Genomic DNA, 24819 nt, shown 5'->3' with positions numbered 1-24819 from the left:
TTTTGAAGAATTTCTTTAGTTTCTCAAATTCCACACAGAAACTTTTCACAGAAAAGCAGTCAATGTTATCCTATGGAGGAAAATAGGGTTATCGGTTTGGAGGTAAATAATCAGTCTTTGGAGTTGAGGTTCTGGGGTTAGAAAAAGGGTTTCCCCAGGGTCAAGGATGCACTCTTGTTACACTCTCCGCAGCACTAGGGCAGAGTACTGAGGCCCATTGTTATCCAATGGGGGATAGGGGGCCTCTGGTTGGTGGCTGCTGGCAGGCAGACCACTGGGTTGTGGGAGCAAAGCTACTGGGCTTTAGCTCAGGGCGAATAGGGAAACAATTTAGTACCAAAGGTGCACCCTGAGTGGCACTAGGGCGGCCGGGTGCAGGGTGCTGTTTCAAGGTCAAATGCCCTGTTGTTTCTAATGGAGAACCTTCGGTTTGCAAAAGCACTGGAGGCAGGGAGACAAAGGACTTCTGGGTGCGTCCACCACTTTGAGAGGTAAGTTAGGAAGTCAGGGGTTGGTTAGGCACCATTGGTTTGGGCACACAAGGCCGTGGGGCGTCGGGTGCAGGGGTGCCTTTTGGGGTCGGATCTTCTTACCAGCTCCTGGTCGCGGTTAGGGGGGCCTTCTGGATTTAGGCTGCAGGTGTCAGCTGGAGGCTTGAGGCACGTCAGGAGTCGCCGGATCTCAGTTTAGGATCGCTGGGGTGACCTCCTCATGGTGTTTGCCCACTCGAGCTCGGGCCATGGACGGCGGGTGAAGAGTGTGGCAGATCGGCGGTCTCCGGCTGCTGCCAGAGGTTGCAGTTGATCAAATCCGGTGTTCACGGGAGAAGCAGTCTTTGGAAGTGAAGGCAGGCAGGTCATCCGGGGTTTTTGAGGTTGCTGGCTGCAGGACACACCGGGATTTCGCAGGAGCAGGTTCGAGGGAGAGACAAGCCGGTAGGGTTGAGGCTAAGTCAGTGGGCGTTTTCCTCTTGTTAGCTGCTGCACGGCTGTTCGGTCCTTCTTCTTCTTCTTTTCTTCTTGTTTCTTGTCTGGATGGGAGGAAGCAAGGCTCAGGGGTGCCCCTAAAAACTAGATTTAGGGGTGTTTACAGGTACTTAAAAGGCAGGGACCAATGGTTCCATTCCCTGGGGTGGGTACACCTCCCATTTTGCCACCTTCCAGTGCGAGGGGGGCATGTGCCAGTCCCTGGTTGGCAGATTCCCTCCATCTTCAAGATGGCGTGGACTGAGAGTTGCGCTTCACCTCGCCTCCCTGACCTGAGGGGTGGAGTTGGCAGAGGTGGGCACACCTCTCTTCCTTACTTGTTTTTCCCGCCAATTCTCCCACCCAAAGCGGGGGTCAGAACCAGTGGGGATCAGTTGCTGAAAGCAGCAATTTGCCTGGGGAACTTCACAAAGGCGGTAAGCCTTTGAAGCTTCCCCTTTGTGAACCCTGCCCATCCTGGGGGAGGAGGCTTGGCACCCTGTCCCAGGATGTACATTGTGTCAGGCCCCTGGAGAGCAGCAGGCTCTCGACCCAGGGTCCTGAAACATGTCTGGTGGTGGCAGCTGAAAGCAGCCACTCAGCCAGGACTCTAGAGGTGGGTTAGTTTTCCGGGGGGCATCTCTAAGATGCCTTCTGTGTGCCTTTTTCATTAAATCCCACACTGGAATGTATGAAGAGAGCCTAACTGCAGGTCAACTTCCCAGGGACCAACGTATAGCTACTATTGTGGCAATCCATAAGCCTGGGAAGCCCACTGTAGGAGTGCGCATCGTATCGCCCGATCTCATTGATCACCTCGGAGGCCAAGATTTTGGCCAAGATGCTTGCACTTAGACTAACTCCATATCTCACTAAATTGATCCACTCGGACCAGTCCGGGTTTATGCCAGGCAGGAACACTGCCTTGAATCTCCGTCGCCTCCACAGCGTCCTGGGACGGAAACATACAATCATGGAGGATGCAGCAATCCTATCTCTTGACGCGAAAATGGCATTTGACTCTGTGGAGTGGGAGTTCCTGTTCACAGTCCTCCAACACTTGGGGTTTGGGCCCAGATTCTGTTCCTGGGTACGTCTCCTCTATGCGAACCCTATCGCACATGTGGTAGCAAACGTACACATATCTACGGAATTTACGCTGGGGCGAGGGACTAGGCAGGGCTGCCCATTGTCGCCTCTCTTATTTGCACTGGCCCTGGAGCCCCTGGCTGCGTGGATTAGACGTGACCCAGCATCCGAGGCTTAAGATGGCGGGAGGGATGGGAGGACCGGATATCCCTCTATGCAGATGATGTTCTGATATACATAGCTTCTCCTGCATGGTCTCTCAATGTAATACTTGATATCTGCCGGGCGTTTGGATCAGTGTCGAGATACACGATTAGCTGGGAGAAATCGGTTCTTTATGTCCTGTATGGCCCACCTCCTAAACTGCCCCGGGGTTTTGTGGTCAAGATGGTAACGGATAGCTTACCTTGGAATACATGTGACGTCAGACCCCGACAAGTTCCGGGCGCTCAATCTCCAACCACCGCTACACAGGCTGCGACGTGATATTCAACACTGGAAGACGTTGCCGCTCACCCTACTGGGTAAGGCAGCTCTTTTTAAAATGATGGCTTTGCCTCGATTCTTATATGCCCTTCACAACACACCATACTGTGTGCCCGATTCCTACTTCAAGGCAATCAACTCCAAAGTTACCAATCTCCTTTGGAACAATAAACCTGCGAGGATAGCCATGTGTAAACTCGTTAGGAGCTGGTACGATGGTGGCATTGCTCTGTCTGATATCCGGGCATACTATTGGACCTCGCAACTGACGACAATCAATCCATGACTCCATGTGCCGGATACAGATCCAGCATTTCGCTTAGACAGGGTGGCCTTGGGACCTGGAGGAATGAATAGGATGCTATATAATAAGTAAAGGGATTCATGGGCCAACTGCACACACGCTTCATGTCTGGCACGCAGCGACACGACACCTCGGATGGGCCGATAAACTCACGTGACACACCCCACTGTGGGACGCTGGTAGACTGGGCACCCTGGGAAATAGTAAAGGGTTTCAGAAATGGGACCTGATAGGAATTTCCAGGATAGGGGACCTATGGAAGGGGGGCAAGGTAGTCACCTTTACTTACCTGCAGGAGCACTATGAGATGGCCCCCGGGGAGCGGTTTCGATACTTGCAGGTGAAACACGCACTAGAAACATCACTTCCAGCAACAGATACACTCCCTGAATCATCCCCCTTAGAAGACCGACTCCTGACCGACTTTTTGCATAAAAAACAATTTCCCTCACGTACCGGAAACTCATCAATAACCAGACAGACCCCCTGACACGACTACGAGTGACTTGGCAGGGGGAGGTCGGAGACATGGATGATTCGGACTGGCAGGATGCCATTGCATCACCACGGGAGGTAGTGATCTCCTCAAAACTACGAATTATACAACTAAAAATATTACATAGGACCGACTACACAAGAGTGACTCTACATAAGATTGGTAGGGCCTCGGACCAGTATTGCTTACGTAACTGTGCAGAGGTGGGTACATTCTATGACACTTTCTGGGAGTGCACCGGGGATCACATCGTATTGAAAAGCAGTAATGGACATCATCACTGAAGTCAGTGGAGGCACAGTTCCGCTCTCTCCCAAGTGCTGCCTTCTGAAAATATGGGAGCCTACAGACCTCAACCATGTAGACAGACAATGGGCATAGCAGGGATGATGGTAGCAAAACGAAACATAGCTAGGTACTGGGGAGTAACGCAGGCCCCAACCGTGACTGGCTGGTGTAACAACATGGATCTGATCATGTTTGCTGAAAAAGCTACGTATGTCCATAGTGGGTGTCCGAGGAAATGGGGGAAACTGTGGAGCAAATGGAATGTGTACAGAGGTTATATATGTACTACTCCAATCATAGACCGTGACTCAGACGATGAAATGGAGTAATTGCGAATGTGTAATCGATCTATCACTGTACACTGTAATGCCCATTGAGACGTTTTCAGCGTATCTTTCTCTATATGTGGAATGTTTTGCAGACTTTGTGTTAAATACAATAAAATATTTTTAAAAAATTAAATGAAAAAAAATCCCTCACTGGCATCAGTGTGGGTTTAATGTGCTGAGAAGTTTGATACCAAACTTCTCAGTTTTCAGTGTAGCCATTATGGTGCTGTGGAGTTTGTAATGACAAACTCCCAACACCATATACTGTTAATGGCAGCACTGCACTTACAATGTCTAAGAATGGACTTAGAAACTGTAGGGGTACAGGGCTCATGCACCTGTACCCTCACCACTGGTATTGTGCACCCAGCTAGAGGGGTGACTGATCTATGCCAGGGCAGTGGGTTGTAGGCATGGCACACAGGGATGTGTGCCATGTCGACTCTTCGCTTTGTTCTGCACCAAAACACTCAGCCTGCAAAGGCAGTGTGTGAGTGTAGTGGTACAGGACCTCTAAGGGTGGCACAATAAGTGCTGCAGCCCTTAGAGGCCTTCTCTGGTCACAGTGCCCTGGGTACCTGTGGTACCATCTACTAGGCAGCACCTGTGGCCATAGATGCCAATTGGGTTTAGGCTTCAATGCAGTTTTAGGGAAAGAACATAGGCCCTGGGTACCTGATTAGCAGGAGACCAGGGCACACTCAGTCAAAGTAAATCAGCAATTCAGCAAAAAGTGGGGGCAACCATGCAGAAAGAGGGCACTTTCTCACATGCAATGCTATATTTAATGATGTTATCGCAGCTGGGGGACAGCTGCATATTTGATTCTTGGATTTTTTGAAATATTTATTACAAGCCCACTTCACTTGTAATGCAATTTAATATGTTGTAAATAAATGTACAGATATCACATTGCCCTTACATCTATGAAAGAGATAACTATAGATGTACCAGTATTTATTGGTTTGAGTAAGTGTTTTCATTTAATAACATTTACAGTTCAAGTGTTGGTATTTATTGATTTAAATATTTTGAGGTCAGAAGCATTGCATTTGGTGTGTGAGTAATGATCTGCATGGCTTTTGAGTAAGATGTGATTTGCAAATATGTGACAGAGGGCCTTATGTAGGTAGCCCAACATTTACCACTTCATAAATACCGAATTTTACCGATTCGGTATTTATGAAGTGGTAAATGTTATGTAGATAATAATTCGGTAATTATTACCGAATCGGTAAAATTCGGTATTTTAGAACCGGTATTTACCGATTCGGTAATAATGCATCCCTTGAAGCCAGTTACCATTACCGAATCGGTAAATACCGATTCGGTAATGGGGGGAGCACAATCAAGGGTGGCAGGGTGTCACAGTGACACCCTGTTGCACCCCTGATTCCTGCATGTGTGCACATGTGGCACACATACATGCCCTAAGGGCATGTATGTCTGCCACATTGCACACTTAAACGTGCACAAAAATGCTTTTTTTCACCTATTCGTCATTTACCACCAACTTTTAGTTGGTGGTAAATAACGAATCCCCACAACATCCACACACTCCCCCTACATATCATTACAGGATTCGGTATTTACCGAATCGGTAAAATTACCGATTCGGTAATTTTACTGATTCGGTAAATACCGAATCCTGTAATGTGCCCCCTACATTGCAAAAGCCTAAATACCGGTCGGTAACGGTATAATTACCGAAAATCGGCCGTTACCGACCGGTATTAGGCTACGTACATATGGCCCAGATTGAGGTATCCTGAGACCCCTGAAAGGCCTATGGGGCTGATGGAGTATATAGAATTTGTGAATCCCACAACAAAAAATATTTATTAACATTTATTTGAATCTCTTTTGGGACCTGCTTATGGGCCTGGGGATCAGGACGAACTCATCCTGGGCGCGGATCACTTTTTTGTTTACAGATTATATTTTCACAACATGATGCTAATAGCAGCAGCAAGAGCCACGACTGAAATCTCTCTGTGCTGGCCTGTCCCAGAGCTTTAGATTTGGAACCCACAGACAGATTCATAAAACTCATAGTAGGACCACCGTGAAAAAATCTTCCTAGTCCAATTGTGTGAATTTATTTTTTGAACTGGATTCCTGATTCCTCTGGTCCAAACATTTCGATAATTTAACCCCTTTAGTCCACCATAAGACACTATCTAAATGCTAAACTTTGAAAATTAATACACAGAGTCAAACCAAACCAAGCAAAGGCACATATTTGTGTAGAGTTCCATTTTCATGCTAGTATCAGGTAATTTTGTTCTGCCTTTCTTTCTGCAGAGTAGAGCAAAGAATCCTAGGGAGGTAAAATATGTGAAAAGACACTTTTCTGACTGCCCCTTATCCCCACACCCCTTAAATATATGATATATATCTAGGGTGTCATTTTAAGTTAGGCAGAACTACAAAAAGTTGGGAGCCTATTGGTTTTGTCAACGAGTTAACACATCAACATGTATGGTAAGCTGCCCTGGGTCATGGGTGTAATGACCCAGGAACCTTACTGTATTTTTTTATGTTGCTGGGGGCTGCTGCACTTTCTCCAGCCCTCAATAACATTACAAAAAAAATGTTTGCTGGTGCCCCGTCCCCTATAGGAACACCACCAGCATCCAGAAATATAAACAAAAAGCCCTTGCAGGGCATTATGGGGGCACTCATTGTCTGGGGCAGGAAATAATGAATTAGGAGCTCCTGCTGTTATTGTTGTTTTAAAGTTTTTCCGTGCCTTTGTGCCTACCCCGGACAGCCACATCTTTTTATAATGTTGGAGGCCAGAGGGGGAGTCCCACAGTCCTACAGTCCCGGCCAGTACCCCAGGCACCACTGTCATGGGAAAACACACAAGATGATGGATGGAATGTTGCACTTTGGCAAAACATTCACCCCCAGTCACAGATCTGGGTTTAATCCATCGTTATTTTGCTCACCACACCACCCCAGTTCAGACATGGCCATATGCAAATCAGTCTTGACCCTGTGCCTCATGGGAACAGTCCAGCCCGAACTGCAAAGCCATGTCTTCCCTGGACCGGAATCAAGCATCCTAGGACCTGTTTCGGGGTTTCACCCCTCTTCAGCCAGGAATAGCTTGACTCCAGTGGCGTAGTGAGCACGGGACCCACGTCTGGGCATACCCTTCCCACATAGGGCGAACAGCAAAACACACAAGATGATGGACGGAATGTTGCACATTGGAAAAACATTCACCCCCAGTCACAGATCTGGGTTTAATCCATCGTTATTTTGCTCACCACACCACCCCAGTTCAGACATGGCCATGTGCAAATCAGTCTTGACCCTGTGCCTCATGGGAACAGTCCAGCCCGAACTGCAAAGCCATGTCTTCCCTGGACCGGAATCAAGCATCCTAGGACCGGTTTCGGGGTTTCACCCCTCTTCAGCCAAGATAGCTTGACTCCAGTGGCGTAGTGAGCTGTCATGGGAGCCAGTTACTTTTTTATACTCTGATACTTATCAAAGGGCCCCCTGACTTTAGGTACACCACTTAGAGGTTAGGACTCACACCAACAGAAGATACCAGCAGAGTTTTGGGCAGGTCCATATGGAACTGGTCAGCTGGACTCCTCAGGAAAGTGGTCCTCTTGAACCTTTTGTGCCCCTGAAGCTTAATAGGAGATCAGCCAAACACCACTTAGGGGCAGATGTATCAATCATTATTTAGATCGCAAAACGGCAGATTCGCAAAATCTGCCTATTTGCGAACGCAAAAATTGCTTTTCCAATGCAGCAAACCTACTTTTGCGATTAGGTATAAGGAAGGGGCGCGTTTAGGGCGTCCCTTCCTAATACCGAATCGCATCAGTATGTATGAACATTTTGTGACCGCAATTGCGGTCGCAAAACATTCACATTTTACCACCTACTTCAAGTAGGTGGTATCCCATTCGCAAATGGGAATGGATTCCCAGGGGACCCCTTCCCCTGTGTGAATGTTTGTAAAACTATTTTAAGAGCAGGCAGTGGTCCTATGGACCACTGCCTGCTCTTAAAAAATTAAAAAAACTTTTCATTTTTTGTTTTGTAAAGCATCTCGTTTTCCCTTAAGGAAACCGGGCAGCTTAACAAAAAAAAAAAGATTGCTTTATTAAAAAGAAATCACGGACATGGTAGTCTGCTGATCTTAGCAGGCCACCATCCCCATGATTTTTGAGATTCCTAGGGGGTCGCAAATTGCGACCTACCTCATTAATATTCATGAGGTAGGTCATTTGCGACACCTTAGGAATCGCAACAGGTGTACTATACAACTTCATACATTGCATTTTGCTATTTCTTAATTAGGGAAAAGCAAAATGCGAGCTACATACATCTGGCCCTTAGTCTTGGGTACAAGTGGGAGCAGGTCCAGCCATCAGTGTTCTTCTACCAGGTCACATCAGCAGGTTCAGCACTTCTTCTGCCTTCCACAGGTCTTGAGGTTTTCAGAAGAGGGCACTGGGTGTTGCCAATCAGCGGGAGGGCAACATTTCCTGGCAATGCATTAACCAATAGGATAAAAGTTCCTATGGGTGGCCCTACCTACTTTTGCATCACTTCCTGTGCCTTTTACTGTACAACTATTCCACAGTGCTCCTTTTTTACATTAAACCAATATGGCAGAATCGTTCTTCCACTGTGCCCATCCAGAACTATGATAATAGGCAAACCCTTCCTTGTGGTCACTCCAACACAGTCCTTGGATAGCTTCCACTCTGCATGGAAATGTCACTTTTTTGTATGGATTGTTTTGTTTAACACTGGGGCATTACAGTTCAGCCCCCAGTAATGTGTTCTAGCTCTAAAAATATGTAGAATTGGCTAATCCCTGATTGGTATATTTAACTTGCCTATAAAACCTTAGTACATTGTACCCAGTGTACCCAGGGCCTGTAGGTTAAATGTCGCTAGTGGACTGCTGTACCTTTTCTCCCACCACTGAAGTGATAGCACAAAGCATCTCTTAAGGCATAAATGCTTAATGGTGTTTAAAAAGTAGGATATGCATCCTGCTAGTGAAAAATCTCCAAATTTGTTTTTCATTGTTGCAAGGCTGGCCTTCCTATGGCATAGCACAGGGTTATAATTTAACATCTTATAATGCATTACTTCAGTTTGGGAATAGCTAGATCTCTGGCTCAAGGATTCAAATTAATAGGAATTTAAAATGAAATCAGATCATCAACTCAGATTTTAAATTACATTTTGGAAAACACTACTTTTAGAAAGTTTGCATTTTCTTGCCTACATTCTCTAGTAGCCTTTTCAGAGTTAATCCCAACTGTCAAAAGGGAGCCTCCTGGGAGGTGTAAATGGTTCCCAGGAGAGGAAACAAAATGGCCTTTGCTGGGAGGAGGTGCGACCTACTACTGACAGGATGCCCAGGGGATGTGGCCACCAACTGTAAAAGCTTTAAAAGGGCAGCCCCTGTCACAAGCAGATGTAACTCACACCTAAACCTGCCCCTTCCATTGTTCAAGTAGCCAGAATAGCACCAATCCCAGAGGTGGGAAACAACCTACCTCAGAAATGGTTTTGCACAGTAAGTTCATCATTTGCCTAGATAACTCAGGACTCTGACCATGGCAAGATTCTGTCCTGTTGGATTATGGCAGAGCAGGGCACTATGGGACTGTTTGGGGCCAAGCCCCCATGAAACGATGTCAAAGTGGTAGGACTGCCCTTAGGAAATTGTTTGCTATTAAGACTTTACCCCCCACCCACAAGCTAGTAACAGGCACATAAGTCGCATCCCTAGATACCTTCTTTAGAACACATCTGGGCTGTGGAAGACAGAGGAATGAATGAACCTGCTGAACCCCGGACTTCAGAAAGAAGACTGCAATTACTGTAACTTGTGGAGAGAAGCCCCAAGGGCTGGATCTGCTCCCACTTGTACATAGGACTCAAGAGTGGCCTCCAAGTCCCAATATACTAGCCTCCTATTACTTTCAAGGATCACAAAAGCTGCAGCAAGAAGCGCTTAACCCAGATGAACAGTTACAACTGGATTTGCCCTGGACCCTGCTGGTGGCTTCTGGGAGACTGAGTCCTAACCCCCAAGGGGTACCTAAAAGGTCCAAGATCCTTGGCTGGTTAAGATTGGACACTCCCTCCATCAAGAACAGCAACGCTGGACACTTAGAATTTTGTTCCAAACTTTTTCTGTAAAGAACTAGAGTCTACCACCAGACTGCTGCTGAGCTCAGCCACCAAGATCACCTCTCTGGTTGCATTCAGCTTGCTGGCTTGCCCCACTAAAAAAAAATTAACTTCCAGAAAAGCTTCTAAGTACAAACATAGAATTATGCCACCGAGGCCAATGACGAGGAGCAGCCAACCACCAATGGGACCTCCCTGGGCATGGACTTCAGACTTCGTCCACTTTGAATTTTTGACTATCAGTCCCATGAACCTTGAACTTCCTGCCAAAGTGGAGGCCTACTTAAGCCCTGCTCTCCAGACATTCGACGATGATGAGCCCTTCTTCAGATACAGATAGCAGCCTGACCCTCTGATGGCTTCATCGATGAGGATTTTCTCCAAGTCAGAAGGTGAACTTTCCCCCAAATCTGGTCCCTGTATCCGACCTGCGTTACATTGCAGTCAGCCATAACTTTTGACTTTGACCCAGTCTAGCACAACCAGATTCTAATGGTTTGCGCTTTGCATTTTTAGTGCTAGAAGCATCTAAACCTTTGAAAAGTAATTCCACCAGTTCCCTACATCCAATTTGTGTCATTTTGGTGTCTATTTGCTCTATTTGTGTTGTTTTTTCTACTTTTAACTATTTTGTTACTGATAAACGCTTTACACAATTCTCCAATGTTAAGCCAGTCTGCTCTGTGCTACAGCTACCAAGGGTTGAGCTCCAATTAAAATTAATAAGAACTTAACTGTAGCTAGTCAGGAACAGTGTTAATATTACTTGAAAGGGACTACCATCCAGCTCATCTAATAATCTCTCCCACTCTCCTACTGGGTATGGAGACAAGCTGGCTAGGAAGACAAAAGGGAGGTAGTCCTAGGTGTAAGCTACATGCCAGTGAAAGAGTAGGCATCATTTGAAGGCCATGAATGGGCTAGGCACAGCGCCCAAGCCATCTTGCTAAGAAAGGAAAAACAACTCCCCACACCCAAGCCCTTGGTCCATGGCCTGGGGGCAATCCACATCACACCACAGGGGAGCCATCAACAGTCGGGTGACGCTGATCCCAGGCACAATGGCACACTTGGCTTTGGCAGGAAAATTACAACTTTCTAAAAGTGACATTTTCACAATAGTAATATACAATCCCACTTGACCATTAAGTTAGATTTTAAATTACTGCTAAAATGAGTATTTGAATCATTTTTCTAGCTACTCCCAAATTGAAGTTAAGCTTTATAAGATGTTATATTTTAACCCAGTGCTTTTGTATGGGTGATCCTACCTTACCACAGTGAAAGAACATTTTGCAGCTTTTTCATTGCCAGGACATGTAAAACATAATATACATGTGCTGCTTTTCAAATACCATGGACTCTGCCCTAGAGGATTTAGGGCCTACCGTAGGTGTGACTAATAATTATAAAAAAAAGAAGGTCTAAGCATGGGCAAATGTTTATTTGGCAGGTTGAATTGACAGTTTTAAAACAGCACACCCTAGCTGCACGTCCAGGTCTGGAGACATGATGTGCATTGTCACTTTAGTGGTGGCACAATATGTGATACAGCCGATTAATGACATTTAATGTACAGGCCCTGGATACTATTTGTACTATACACTAGTGACATATAGGTAAATTAAATACACCAAATAGGAGTATAGCGTATTTCAAAATGTTTGAGAGGTCAGAGCACATGCATTGGGGCTAGAGTCCAAGTGCACAGAGTTCAAAATCAGCAGCATTAGTTAAAAAATAAATGGAGGTAATTGTACTAAAAAGAGGTATTTGATTACAGATGGGTCAAGAATGAAAACATGAGTACTTCATAAAAATATTCAATCTAACTTACCAAACATATTTCTTGTTACATGCGAACCAATGTAACACAAAATGGTTTTCTCGAACTGGAATGAATAATATTTTACCAGACTGACCACTGGATCAATTGAAAGCACCTAAAAATAATTATGTAAGATGAAATCACGATAACAAAGATGTGCAAGTGGATTGCAATGCAATGCTTAATAAAAGAATCTAACATTTCAAAAATAAGAATTTTTACTTGTGCAAGAAGTGATAGACAGGCATGCAGGCAAAATGGGTGGATGGATGGCCCATATTCTAGAAAACTAGATTATATGAGACATTATCTTAATTCAATTATGTTTTATCTCTTTTCTGTCTGTCGCTGGTTAGCTCTGCCTACATATTCCGCTCAGTGTCCCACTCTCCTCCCTTTTGTGCCTGTGAATATATTTCAGCCTCCCATGCACTCTTTATCAAAACCTCAACTCAGCAGTCTGGTGACTAGTCGTTCCCTTTTCTCTAGCAGTTCTCTATGTCTACTTTCTTCTTGTGGTTGAGGGCATGTCCGTTGCCCTTTCCCTCAATCATGCCCTATTGTGGTGCATTACTTCTACTGTGCTTGACACCATGTTCTTCTATATTGTTAGCTTCTCCAGTCACATCTTTCTTTTTGGTTTGGTTGCCTTGAACTAATTCACCTGTCTGCACCTCTTTCCTCTCACTGTTTACAACTCATCTTGCTCTGTGCCCTTCAGCTATTTAGAAGTGTGTGTTTTCACATGCGCGTATCCGCAATTTTATAGTTATAGTATCACATCCTTCCTTAACCAATGTGTATATATATTTCAATAATTTCCTTAAACTTAATTGCCTCCACTTCTGACCAATGTGGGGGCATATTATCAAGAAACGGCGTTAAAATTATCGCGGCGATAATGGGCTTGATAATATGCCCTTGAGAATTCCAATAGAAGCCCGTGTTCTGGTGTCAACATGGGCTTCTATTGGAATTCTCTGCGGCATAATTTTATTGCAGTGCTTGATAATATGCCCCGTGGTTTCTTATATTGTACTCTTTTATTTTACCTACCATTGATTTTCATTACACTAGGTGTATCGTTTGTCTCTTCTCCCCTTTACCTAAGCTCTCCTATTGTGACTATTCTTCTCTCATGCTGCTGTAGGAACCTTAATGGGCAAAATAAAGACAGCAGAATCCCTAGTGGTGACACCATACTGTAAGCGTAATACCAAGAAGACAGCAAGAATCAACAGCACTTCCTCTTCTAGGAAATCTATTTCCTCTCATCTCCCATCTACAAAATCACACCCAGGGCAGTCTCTGTGGTAGCTGAGATCCACTGGCCAATGCTGAGGCCCATTTAAGTGGGTACTTCTGAAATTGTGCTAATAATTGCAGGACAAGGTGTGTATTAATGCAACGTTGCAAATAGTTGCACAGCAAACTTTAGCTTTGAGAGTTCTATGCCGAACACAAATCAGTCAACTTTAAGCACTTGGCATGCTTCAGGGCCCAGTGATTTGAGCATGAAAAACTGCCTTCAAGTTCTTGATTGATTCAGTAATTATTTGTCAACAATAACAGAATGTGCTCTTTAGAAGGTAGAACTAATTTGTTGTGTTGTTTCGCGCCAGGCAGCATAAGGTAAGTGGTCTTAATCAGAGATATAATTAGAAATATTTTGTGTGTTCTGAGTAAAACTATTTAGCTGTATTAAAATTGTTTCTGGAACACTGTGTCTTATGTGATCAAAAGTCTCATAAAAACTCTCAATTTTCAAGTTATTTTCCGGATCAAAAAGTCATACCTATGATGCCTGGCTGTGTAAAAGTACAATGATGAAATACTGCATTTTAGCCCGTCTTAGAGTGGAATATAGAACTGCACTGTTGGAAGAAAGCTTCTCTGATGACCACACCAACTCTTCTTTGCTATGAAATGTTTAGTTTGGCAGATGTTAAGCTTTGAAGGGTGATATTAACAATTTCCCAAATCCTGCTGAATACTTGGGCTCTTTGTATGCTGATTTGCACAAAAAAGCCAGGACCTGAGTTACAAAGGTAAGCTTACACTTTTGTGTAGTGTCCTTTTTTCATATTCACAAATTCAAGTTAAAAGCAAGTTTACGACTGCGGAGAGTCTGCAGTCGGGGCACAGAACGCCGCACATAAAAAAATAGAACAGGCAGTATTCTTCTCCCAACTGCGGAGTCTCTGACTATTAAGTCAAGTTTGTGAATACGAAAACATCTGTTTACTTACGCAAATGTGTACATTTATGTTTGTGAATCAGGCCCCTAGTTCACACATATTAATTTATCAAACAGATCACCCCTTCTTTTGGAATGGACTATTCTGCATGTTGTCACCCATCTCAGCTTTCTTGCTGACTTGTGTCCTTTACTACTAACCAGTTCAAGAAGCAGAGATTAAAGGGTAAAATACTAAATAATGACAACATAACCAAAGCCTTAGGTCTACATCGTGGCCCAACCTGTCTACATCAAGTAGTGCTTGCTGAACTCTAAATATAGCAGCTTGAAGTCATAGATTCTCTCTCAATTTTCGTGACTGAGAGGTGGCTTTTCCTCTTATAGCTGTGCGTACAGTGCCTTTGCTTGACCTTTCAGCTGTAGGGTAACACTGCACAGGCATCTAAGTCCCCAGCGACTAACGATTCTATAAAAACAGTGCAAAACACTGAGGGCCCGATTCACAGAACTAACTTAAAACAAAATCCTAAACTTACTACCATTTTGGTATTCACAAAAGGCACTTACTCATTTTGGTATTCACAGAAGGCACTTACTCATTTCGGTATTCACAAAAGTTAGGAGTCTCAACTTTCGGACTCCTAAATGCCTTCTGTGAATACCGAAAGTCTTAAAATTAGGATTTTTCTCAGGTTAGGAGTAGTAAAGTTACAACTCCTAAATTTAGGACTCCTAAATGCCTTCTGTGAATACCGAGAGTCTTAAAATTAGGATTTTTCTCAGTTTAGTAGTAGTAACGTTAGGAATCCTAACTTTAGGACTCCTAAATGCCTTCTGTGAATATCTAAAGTCGTAAAGTTAGGATTTTTCTCAGTTTAGGAGTAGTAAAGTTAGGAGTCCTAACTTTACTACTCCTAAACTGAGAAAAATCCTAACTTCTGTAAATACCGAAATGAGTAAGTGTCTTCTGTGAATACCAAAATGAGTAAGTGCCTTCTGTGAATACCAAAATGGTAGTAAGTTTAGGATTTTGTCTTGTTAGTTCTGTGAATCAGGCCCTGATTTCCCTGACCCACAGTAAATGTTTTACTCCTCTTGCGCTCTACCTGTACATTTTAAGAGGCAGATTTACTAACATCTCACAAAACGTATTGCAGCAGGCAAAAATGCTCACTGCATTGCTTGAGAAGAAGAGAGCAGGAGAGCACTATAATAACAGAAATATGGCACTCTCCTCCCCTCTCCCTAGCGCCGGCGCTGAAATTAGCTGCTGTATGCCACTCACACACCTTTGCACCGTATTGCAAAGATGTCTGCGTGAGTCTAGCATTGGTTTTGTACTAGAAGGATAGCCTTCCAGTGAAAAATTCTACATTCATACAAACTTTAAACCTTTTCTCACTTTGTATGTGTGTTGTACAGTGCAGCACACCTACAAAGTTGGAAAAGGAAGGAGAAATGAAAGCATTTCTACTTCATGGTGGCTATTTGAAATGGACACTATTTTCTCACGCTGAATCCTGTCTATCTTTTTAAGTAAATAGTGTTTAGCATCAGATACTTGGGTGGTTCCCAATGTACGGCCCCTTGGCTTTGTACTGCTTTGCACTAGCTTAAAGTAAATTGGTAAATAAAGATTTAGCATCATTTTGCATTACGTATGCAATGCAAACATGGCATTAAATATTAGTAAATAGACCGCGCCAGACTTCTGTAATTTATCTGACATAGGGGCTTATTTACAAGCCCCTTGCACAGGTGGTATGTCACTGTTCCCCATAATAAAAGTGACATACCAGCGGCGTAAGGAGCTTGTAAAAGCCCCATCATTGTTTACGTCAGAGCTCTAGTGGGCGCCATCTTAGAAATGGACGTTTTTATGCAAAGCTATAATTTCATTAAAAGTGACATCTAAGATGTATCCTTGTACACTAGAGCGTGAAAAGCGAACGTTAGTTTACAGGAAAAAAAACATTTAATAAAACGTGGAAACAGTTCATTTTATATTAATCAGTTACATTATGCTTTTGTGCACAGAATATAACAAGCCAGTAATTCCTACTGGATTTTAATTATTCGATAAGACTAGATACATACATGAGTTAAACAATTACCTTCCTGAATGAAGAACAACTCCTTTCATAAGCCGGGCGTTGCAGATGGATCCCCTAGAAAATAGCGCTGAATAAAATAGAAGGAAAAGAGAAACACGCATAATAAACCTCAGCCTGTTTCATGAACATTGAGCACTGTGTGCTTTGATTTAAAGCCCGGGCTATACCACATGAAGCTGAGGGCTGTGTCACATGAAGTGAGCACTTGGAGAGGCCGTGTCACAAAAAGTGAGCACTGGACTGGCAACACTTTTGGCTCACTGTTGTTTAAATAGTTGAATCGCGAGAGCAGCCCTCTTTCTACCATTAGACAGTGGTAAATGGTTGCATGTCATAGGAACGTTCAAAGTTTGTGCTGGTTTTTGCCTGGAACGTAGCAGTATGTGTTTAAAAATGTATGTACACAAAGACCATAACACAAAAACATACAAAAAACATCATAAAACAATTAAAACAGAATGAAGCATGAGACAACAAAACAGTTAAAAGAGAATACAAGACAACCACTACAATCCAACAACCACATCACACCACAGTAATACAGCATACAACCAGCAGGATAAAATCAACAGAACACAACACCACCACATCAGAATTCCTGACAACAAATATGCACAAACATTCTTGTCACACATTACTACCTTGAGAATCATGCTTTCATAATAGAGTGGCAAAGGGTGATTCAAGCAAGCACTGCCTTAACTTCCCACCAAGGGCATGAAGTAGCAGAAGTCAAAACTGTTCTGAGATCCGGGTCCTCATGTCTGCAATGCCATGTAGCTGTCTTCACTTTAGAATGTTTTCTTGCTTTTAACTTCTGCATCAGGTAAGCTGAATTGAATCACAATATTCTCAACTCACAGCAGAGGCAGCCATGTTAAGTCAGGAGCTGCCAGTTCATTTTCTACATCTAACCATATTTTAATCCCTGGATGACTATAGTGAAATTATGCTTTTCGATAACTATGTGGAGCAGGTTGCTGAACATGCAGGTGCATAATTTGGCAGCACTAAACCTGTGTGAGATGCTCTATGTTCTTGGGAAAACAGAGGTCCTCTTTAATCCTGCTTGGTGGCCAACAATGAGCATCCTCCACATTGGTGATAGACCCTAATGAGACCTGGAGCTCCATGACTTTTGATGCACCCAGGTCCACCTCCAGGTGAATTTTCCAGATTGTCATTAAAAAAAACAATCAGGGAGCACTCGACTGGAGAAATACAATTATTGAGGCCAATATATTTAAAACATGGAGATAAAACATCTTGATGTTATAGATCAATTCTTTTTGATTCCATTTCAAGAGAGCCCATATGCGTTTTACTGAACTGAACTTCTTCCGGTCTGCAGATAATAATAAAATCATGAGAACATGTCTACATAGTTACAATGTGTGAAAAACATACATGGAGCACAAGATATTAAATCACAAAAGATTGCAGATGTTGTCAGTTTAATTAGATAACAAATCAAAACCCCAAATGAATGAGGTCTAAGAACGCCAAATTCTTACTAATTCAAAAACACATAATAGCCTCAAATGAGTCCATCAAAAATATAAAAAAGTAAATGAATGATCAGGAGATCGAAATCCAAAATGACATATAAAAAACGGAAAAAATACAAAAAAGGAAATTAAGAAAAGCAGAAAGACGCCCAGAACTCAATAAGTGAAATGGAAAATTCTATAAAATGATGTGCAGCCATACATTTTAATATCCCTGTGAGAGTGTAATCAGCCCCATTTTCCTATGATGGGCCAGTGTACTTACCAGTGCTTGTTTGAAGGAGCCAGATCTTAGTAAATCTGCCCCATTCTTATTGTTAAGCAGTTTTCATCACAATACATCCAAGTCCATCCAATCAGTCGTAATGCGGACAGTAATTGATAACTAATTAAAATTAAGATGAAATGCAGAATTTATGATCAAAAATATATTGTCAAGATGCTATGTGGAGTTAAGATAAGAAAATCAACACTTACCTATAAATACTTATCTTCATGATGTTGTGAGAGTCAAAATTCTAGATATTATATTTTTGTAGTGCAATATTAAAAACACAAAATTCTTCTAGTGCATTCTGCAATTGGTGCTCCTTATCCACAAAATCGTTGGACAATTTAACTACATAACTCTCCCACTGGCACATCCCCTTGGCTTCAACACTAATTCCAAACTCAGCATCAAGGCCAATCTCAACTAAGGATGTCTGACAACTACCATGCCTACTGCAGAGATGAAGTTCTACCTTCCAGAAATTATTTTTTAGGACATGCATGCATGAACTGGTCTTGTACTTGTGCTTCTTTATTGTAGGAGTGGCCGTCTGGCTGGTATCCTATAGAACAACTAAAGAGCCTTCTACATACAGCACCCTGTCTCATTAAAAAAAAAATCAGTATGATCGTGCTACTCTGAAACTCAGAGAAATACCTTGGCCCTTCAACAACCACACAACACATTCAAAATAACCTAAATTATCTACAATGCCATCACAACCACACCCTGACATCTGTTCCAACCAAGGCCACTGGCAGAAAATGGACCTCAGCCACGCTTCTGACACCTAAACAGAGCACTTTACCTGTTCCCTATTTTCGGCTAATCACAGATTGAATCAATGCAACTATAACATGTGATTACCCTTCTCTAACCTGCGTCCAGATGCAAGGTGAAATCAGTTCCTTCTTTACTGGCTGGCACATAAGCGTCCATAAACCTTTACACAGCATTATTTTACATTGGACTTTATTACCAGTAGGCCACACAAGTTTTTCCTTCATTGAATCAACATCACAACTTGCAACCAAAGCCTTGAAAAAGCCTTTGTAGACAAAACATGTGTTAACTGATTTCGTACTTTGAAGCAGACGCCACGACGGACACGCTGTGATAAAGCTACACTACCGAGGGATTTAGAATTCTACCGTTGACTCCATATTTTTCACAAGTTTTGGTTGGAAAGGGCCCACTGAGTTGCCTACCAAATGAATGCTAACGCTTGGTGCATGACAGCGCGGACGCTGGGCAATTCTCACCTTTACTTGGGGTGTCTGCGAGCGGCTTCTGCCTTGTGTGGGACGCCGTGTGGACGCTTGATTCCCCTGCCGCCTCGCGCCACCTGAGGCTGCAGCAGGACCACAAGACCCAGCATCCCCCTTTGCCACGCCCACTTCCGCCGGACTACGCGCCTGGAGGCGCTACTAATTCAGAAGCTCCCTCCGCGTCGCGGGATCGCGTGCGGGTCGGCGCCGGGAGAAGCCCGGGACAAGGGCGGGACCGTCTGTGGCCGTCCGGGGCCGGACGAGGCCGGGCCGGGCTACAACTCTTGATCCTCGAGCCAATTCCTGGACACCTTCACATCTGCCAGAGGACAGGGGAGATAAGTCACGGGGGCGTTCGTGGGTTATACATTGTTATCAGACAACACCCACTGTTTTGTGCTTGGTATTGGCTAGTCACAAGTGGTTGACTAAGGGTTAAAGCTGTTCGGTTGTTAAAGCGGCTGTTAGACGACATTATAAACCCGTTAGGCCAAAGCTGCACCATGGGTAAAACGAAAAAACCCCACAGTAGAACAGGGGGAGGAGTAAAGGGAACCTTAGATGCATTCATCACACGGGCAGAATCCTTGCTTTCACACGAAATACTGTTGACGGAGCGTAGGTTATCTCTCGATTCCCTCCTGGCACACAAACGATCTTCACTGGGGACAATTGCTGAGTGTGTCACACCTGGGGGGAGTATCCCTGAAGGTCAGAACATTTCAGCCCATAGTAACACCCAGCACGTGACCACAGTACAAGTTCACACATCAACGGTAGTAGACGGGGAACAAGAGGTAATAATATTGGAGGGATCTTTAACCCCCCCTGTCAACACCATACTTCTCCCTCGAGACCGAATGTAACGGTGTCAGGAGTTTCCGAGCCACCTACCCCGAGTATCAGGGAAATCAGAGTTGAAGAACAAACTGGGAATGCCACTGGGGGAGAGAGAGAACCTGACATCCCACTAGGGAGGGAAAGTGAAGTGATCACCCGCTCGAAAAAGATGTTATTGGGGACAGACCCCACCCTAGCTCCTGGCCCTATTGTGATTGTAAGGTCCCCGCCTAACGCACATCGTAAAGGAACCGAAAAAATTAGAAATGGCAATAAATCGAAAAAAGGAACACTCAGGAATGAGCCCATAGCTACTGAGGACATAAGATCCCGACCTACTTGCACACAATGTGAAACCTGTTCCCCGGTAATTAGAAAGGAATGGTTAATGGAGATAACAAAAGTATTAGAGTCCAACATAGAAGCCCTTCTCCTTAAACACTTGGCCCCCTTAGTAGAACATATCAAGAAAATTGAGGGGAAAATAATTAGGTTGTTGGATGTACAAAACAGGGAACACCCGGTGGCCCAAATAATCACGACTCAGGAAGGGTTGGGGAGTGCCTCGCGTCCCGCCAGCGCCGATTTAAATAACAGCAGGCTGGTAGGGAGCAATTTGAGAGCTGCCACTATAGTGAACAAGGACAGAGATACACCTCCCATCATTGCAACCCCTAGATTACAGCAGGAGGGTAAGAATATAGGGACGGTAATAGCTCACAGTCTTCCAGAGGCACAGGCCCAGAGTACTCCGGGTCTTCAGACATTGGACCTGCCCCCAGCCTCCTGTCCATACACAATAGTCCTGGCGGGAGTCCCAGCCCAAAACCCCGACTGAGAAGAATCGACAAGCTCCCTGATCAATAAAATTAACCACTGGTTATATAACAATGTGAAGGGAGTTAATTAGAGGAATACTCAAATCCTTATGGCAAGAAGGGTAGCTTGGGTTGGACCTTCAGAGAAAAAATTCCCAGGGGATTGCGTTATTGTTAACTTCAGAGACCCGCAAATGGTAAAAGAATTACTCGCTTCTAGTTGTGGGTTCTTTGATAGTGGGTCGACAATAAAAATGCTTCCACTTAATTTTTTCTACAGGGACCACTTAACCAAGCAACGACAAACGACTTGGAGAAGAAGGGTAATGCATACTATAAGAAACAATAGTCCGTGGTCTGGCCCAAACCGGTTCACCCCACTATGTGAGGCAGCAGTGATGGACGAACTTGACTGAATCTCCCATGAAGAGCTTTTAGAGCCCCTACCTCCCTCAGCTAATTCAGTGCACAAGGAGTTTCTGGATATCACGGGAAATATTCCCGAACTTTCCACCAGGCAAAATGAAATTTCACCAATTCCTGTAGTCAAAAGTGTGGTTTCGGGAGGGACTTGCTTTGCAGGGTTCCTTGACCAAAATCAGTCCACCCTAGCCAGGAGGACAATAAATTACGAGGCGGAGGAACTTAGGGTGGTCTCTTGGAATATTGCAGGATTATCTTCCAAGTTAAAAAACAAGGAGTGGTTGGATTTTAGTCAGAAATTCCATATTATCTGTCTACAAGAAACGTGGGAGACGGATAGTAGTGCTGCACACTTAGAGGGATATAAAATGTTTTTTGTACCGGCCCGGAAATCTAGTATGGGAAGAGCGAAAGGAGGACTAGTAATATATGTGTCTCTCAAACTACAAGGGACCTGGGAGGTCTTGGGCTGGAGTTCGGATCATTTACAGGGCATCAGTTATCGCAGGAAGGGCTTAAGATTTGTCTTAATAAATTTTTATAATGCAGTTCAGCCAACGCAGAGGTTGAATGAGCTCGAGGATAGATTATCAGATCTACACTCCAGGGGAAATAACCCCCCAACCCTGATTTTGGTGGGCGATTTTAATTGCCATCAATGCCCACACTTAAAATGGGAAGGGGCTAAATGGGATTTCTGCCCCTCTACCAAGGACTGGCATCTAGAACATTCACTGGAAGGTAGTAAACTTGGTAATATCCTGGGCACATATGATCTAATCCCTACGATGGACTTAATCAAGCCCATTAACTCTAATATTATTAACCCAACGTTCAAAGGCAGAGGCAGGGATACTATTATTGATTTTATTTTTGTTTCTAATGGTCTTAAATACAGGATCGTAGATTTTAGTATACAGATTAGCATTTTTAGTGACCATAACCCCTTGGTGTTGTCATTGATGGTTGAGGACTCATCCTCTCAGGCAAAGGCCAGTATGACGAGGGGCAAATTAGATGCAATTGATCAAGGCAGGCGCATACGTTGGTCTAACATAGATGGGGAAGCATTTTATAAAAATCTTATTGCAACCCCCGACAGTGGGATCTGGATGTGTTTAGACCAGGATGTCAAAGGCAAAAAATTGATAAATGTCTTTGTAAATATGGCAAGGGACATCGACAAGTTACTCAGGGCTAAAGTACCACCTACGTCCAACAGCCAACCAAAATGGTTTGACAAAGCATGCTCCAGTGCCCAAAGAGAATTAAAACGGGCACTTAAAAAAGTACCGAAAGACAGGAGCAGGATAATGGAATGCAGGGCCCAATATAAGCTGGCCATAAAAAGGAGGAAACAAACTATCCAATCTGAGGCTTGGGAGAATTTAAAGGAGGCAGCGGAGTTGAGAGACATGTCTAAATTCTGGAAGGTGATAAATGACCCAATTTTTCAGACATCAAATAGCGAGAAGATGGCCTGTAACATCCTTCCAGAAGAATGGGTTTCTCATTTTAGTAAGTTGTATAATCATGTCAGTGCTCCAACCCAATTAGCCACAGATGAGGGGACTCTGCCAAATTCATGGGTGGAGTTTACAGTGGACGAAGTTAAAAATGGAATATGTGCCCTGACAAGAAACAAGGCCCCAGGGCCAGACGGGATTCCTCCAGATCTATTCTTATCACAGGTTGAGCTGTGGGCTCCTATACTAGCGAGAATTTTTAATACAGCCGTGGAAGAGGGACTGCCAAGGTCCTGGTCAACTGCCCATATTGTCCCCATATTTAAAAAGGGAAATAAGAGCAACCCACAATGTTACCGACCGATTTCTTTAATCGATGTGTCTGCAAAGGTGCTAGGGAAGGTGATTCTAAATCGTCTAATGGACTGGGCGGAGGAAAAGGAAATTATTACAGACACCCAGTACGGTTTTAGAATGGGCCGCTCAACTACTGACCAATGCCTCAATTTATACAATCTGGTCGCAAAATATACTGTGGCTGGCGAAGGTACAGTTTTTTTAGCATTTATGGACCTGACAGCAGCCTTCGACCGGGTTAACCGAGGGAAATTATGGGAGATTCTAGAGTTGCTAGGGGTAGATTTAAGCTTGATATTCATTTTAAAATCATTGCACATGAATACCACAGCCCAGGTTCGGTATAGCAACGAGGGGAATCTGACCGACCACTTTTCTTGCACAGGGGGCGTGAGACAAGGCTGCATCCTGGCGCCTTTTTTATTTACATTATATATAAATGGCTTGGACAATGCTCTGAGAACACTGGGAGTTGATTGCCCGAGAGTAGCAAATAGAAGCATTCCTGTCTTATTGTATGCAGATGACGCAGTACTCCTCTCGCGTACAGGGAAGGGTCTGCAATCTCTTATTGATGGCTTCTGTGAGTTCATGGCAAATCTAGACTTATCCCCTAACCTTACAAAATCCTATATTATGGAAGTAGGAAAAAGACCAACTAAGAATTTTACTTTTAAAATTGGGGGACACAAATTAGAGAAGGTCGAGGTTTTCAATTACTTAGGGATCACCTTCGATAAACATCTCAATTTTAACGCATTAATCACTGAAAAATGCAAACAGCACGTGAGCATAATGGGCTCAATCATGAATCGTGCCACGAGATTAGGTAGGTGGTCAGTGCTGGAAATACTGAATTTATATAATTCAATTTGTTGTTCCAAAATCATGTATGGGAGTGAGGTTTGGGGATTCAGAAACATGGCCACTATACAATTAGAGGAAAACAAGTTTCTTAGGAGGATCTTGCAGGTTCCTCAAAGCATACCGGCCCATATTATTCACGAGGAGCTAGGGATCCCGTATATCTCTGACAGATTAAGTTTTAAGCCATTACTGTGTTGGATTAAAATCTGGACCAACCCTGAAGCAAGTCTAAGTAGAGAAATATTAATAGACTGTATTAACAGGGATAAAGGTCATAAGATACCATGGCTTAAATATGTTCAGGATAAACTGGAGTGGCTAGGTTTTGCAAAATACTTTAAGGAACCAACGGCCCTAACACCGCAGCTAAAGGTCACGTTAAAAGCAGAATATATGAGGCGGATAGCCTGTGCCCGGGAAGATAGCGAAATTCTGAAAGGGTCAGTGAGATCTCATATATTAACTAAATCTGTTGTAGGTCTCGAACCCTACCTGGCACTGATCTATAATAAAAACGATAGGTTTTTAATGACCAGATTCAGACTGGATCTCTTACATCATATTTTAGCAGTTCCCGCAGGGTACACGAAAGATATTGGCACAAAGGGTCCCTGTGGCTGCGATCTGGGATCTCCACAGGACACCCTACATTTTGTATTCTTTTGTCCATTATATGAATATCCGCGGGCTCTTTTTTTAAAAACCATCCTAAGAGC

The 24819-nt window shown here is 43.8% G+C and overlaps 1 protein-coding gene across 2 annotated transcripts in view; it reads left to right on the top strand.

The window, feature by feature from the left end:
• Positions 1-24819, top strand: part of TMPRSS15 (transmembrane serine protease 15) — a 1488231-nt gene that overhangs the window by 1259608 nt on the left and 203804 nt on the right. The window lies entirely within an intron of this gene.

The sequence above is a fragment of the Triturus cristatus genome, chromosome 8 (assembly GCF_964204655.1).
Source record: "Triturus cristatus chromosome 8, aTriCri1.1, whole genome shotgun sequence".
Classification (NCBI taxonomy): Eukaryota; Metazoa; Chordata; class Amphibia; order Caudata; family Salamandridae; genus Triturus; species Triturus cristatus.
This window is presented reverse-complemented; position numbering and strand designations above follow the sequence as displayed.